This window comes from Elephantulus edwardii, unplaced genomic scaffold (assembly GCF_000299155.1).
Source record: "Elephantulus edwardii isolate Elephantulus edwardi_28Jun2011 unplaced genomic scaffold, EleEdw1.0 scaffold00031, whole genome shotgun sequence".
NCBI classification, from domain to species: Eukaryota; Metazoa; Chordata; class Mammalia; order Macroscelidea; family Macroscelididae; genus Elephantulus; species Elephantulus edwardii.
In genome coordinates this window covers 15,125,643-15,128,176 of record NW_006399781.1, presented here as the reverse complement: position 1 = coordinate 15,128,176, position 2,534 = coordinate 15,125,643, and the positions used below count along the sequence as shown (strand labels likewise).

Sequence of the window (2,534 nt, the reverse complement as noted above, 5' to 3'; positions counted from 1 at the left end):
TCTTACCACTGGACCAATAGGGAGTGTCATGATGGATGGAGAGGAAATTGAAACTGTCAACAGCTTCATCTTGCTTGGATCCATGATTAATAACCCTGGTATGAGCAGTCAGGAAATAAAGAGATGCATTGCACTGGAAAAATCTGCAGTTAGGGACCTTTCCAAATTATTGAGGGGTCATGATGTCAGTTTGAGGACTAAGATGCATCTGATTCAGGCCATAGTCTTTCCAGTTACTATCTTTGCATCCAAGACCTGGACAATGAATAAAGGTGATAGAATGTACAGCTTTGAGCTGTGGTGTTGGAGAAGAGCACTGAACATCCCATGGACGGTCAAGAGAACAAATAGATATGTCTTGGAGAGGGTGAAGCTGGAGTGAAACTTCAAGCTACAAACATAAATAAAAATAATTATATGAGCCAGAGTAAGTTTTAAGTAACTAAAAAATCACACACAAGGTCAAAGAGTCTTTGCTAGACTCTGCTCTCTTTCCTATATAGTTTTATTTGAGGGAGTTAGTTGTCATCTTGTCAATTCTGATTCATGGAAATGCCACTTGTCCAGAGTAGAACTTCCCCAAAGGGCTTTTAAAGCTCCCATCTTTCAAAATCAAATAATTAAGCCTTGTCTCCCAAGGAACCTCTACATGATTCCAAAATCCCATCTTTTAACTTGAGCACTTAACTGCACCACCCAGAGAGATTCCTTCTAGTCAAAATTTTCTCTCTCTCTCTCTCTTCCCTCCCCCCTCTCATTATAATAGAGTCAAAGCTAATTCATACCTGATCCTCTAGCAGATTTCGGAAAGTGTAAATCACATATGGGTGGGTTACCTGTCTTTCTCTTGCAGTGTTGCTGGTGGATTTGAACTACCAGAGAGAAGCAGTCTTTGGGTTCTCAGCACAACTCTCTATGCATTACACCACTAGAACTCCCTGTAGTGATATTTAGCAGCTAAATATGATTTTCAAAGCTGTATCTCCTCTCCACATGCAAAGCCCAGGCACTGGTAGCTACCCCTTAAGTCTGCTTTATCCACAACCTTCCTACACATGTGTGAAAAGCTTTTGTTTACATGTAGAGTTCAAAGGTGAATGAGTATTGACACAGTGGAGAGGATTCCTCTCCAGATGTTCTCAGGGCATATTGTTTCACCTTCCAGAGACCTCGGAATAGATTGTGAGCTAGTGTTTCTATGCAGGAATTGTTCTTCAACCCTGTGCATACTTATTGTATTCTTGAACTTTTATTACTTTTCTTTCCATTAACATTTAAACATTGTCTCTCACAGGGAAGAAAAAAAAAGATTTTGTTTTTAATTACACAGCCTCTTACATTTTATTCTGATCATTTTCTTCACATTCTACACTACTGTCTCCCCAGCCACCGAAGTCTTTAGTCGGTTTTACCATCTTCCCCATCTTAACCCCAATGTAAACATCCACAGGAAGCCAAACAAAACATGCCCATCTGCTCCAGATGTGTCAAATCAAGTTTTCCCATTTTAATTTTTTTCCAGATAAATCCTCCAGCAAATGTATAAACAGGTTGCTTTTTAGAAGAAGTGAAGATTAATCTTTCTCTAGCAAGAGGGGGAAAAAAATCTCATGCAATTTGGAAACTCTGGCACTTCTCCCTCTAAAAAACACATCACCTAAACTGAATGTACCGCTTGATCCTCTCCTGAGCCAGAGGCGAGCGGCCGCTCAGCGCTTTGTTGCAGTATCCTATGCTTGATCTAGGCTTATCCTACGACTAGAAGAGACACTGCCCTGCAGCCAGACGCTTGCTTTGGGCCCCATTTCATCTCTCGGTAGCTTTGAAGAGAGAATCACAAGATGTGGGGCAGAGGCTGCCAGTCTAATGTCGGGTGATCACGAGAACTCCACTGCAGTGCTTTTGTGGGACCTCTTCCTCTGTAAAGACTGCGTGTTCATGACACTGCACAGATGTGTTCTTCATTCTCTCAACAATTATTCACTAACAACTTACAGCATTTCAGATATTGTTCTAGGGTCTGGGGAATCCAGCAAGAAGCAAAATACACACACAATCTCTACTTTCATGGAGTTTTCCTCATGGAGACAGATCAAAAGCATAAAATATATTTCAGAGCCCTGGTAAACTCTCAGTAATTAAGCACTGAGTTTCTGGCTAAAGTTTGGTGCTCCACACACAACCAGTGGTGCCTCAGACAGCAAACTGGTCAATCTGCTTCAGAAAGGTCACAGTTTATAGACTTTATGGCACAGTTGTACTCTACGAATGGGGTCTCCATGAGTCAGAATCAACTTGGTGGTAAATAACAATGCGGCATAACTACAAACCCCCTCAAACTCATTGTGGTTGATTGGGAACTGGCCCATAGATGGCTCTCTCCTGGGTTCCCAAGACTGGAAATTACAGAAAAGAGATAACCTGTCTTTTTCCCTTAGAGATGCTGGCTGATTCATCCCACTAGAAAGGCCCAGTCCATGGGTTACCAATGCAATTCCCTGTGGACTACAGCACCAGAACCCTTTGCAACATAA

General features: G+C 41.8%; 1 pseudogene; it reads right to left on the bottom strand.

The window, feature by feature from the left end:
* LOC102853825 overlaps positions 1–1,424 on the bottom strand; it is a 65,332-nt pseudogene extending 63,908 nt beyond the window's left edge.
* Between the last annotated feature and the right edge of the window lie 1,110 nt (positions 1,425–2,534).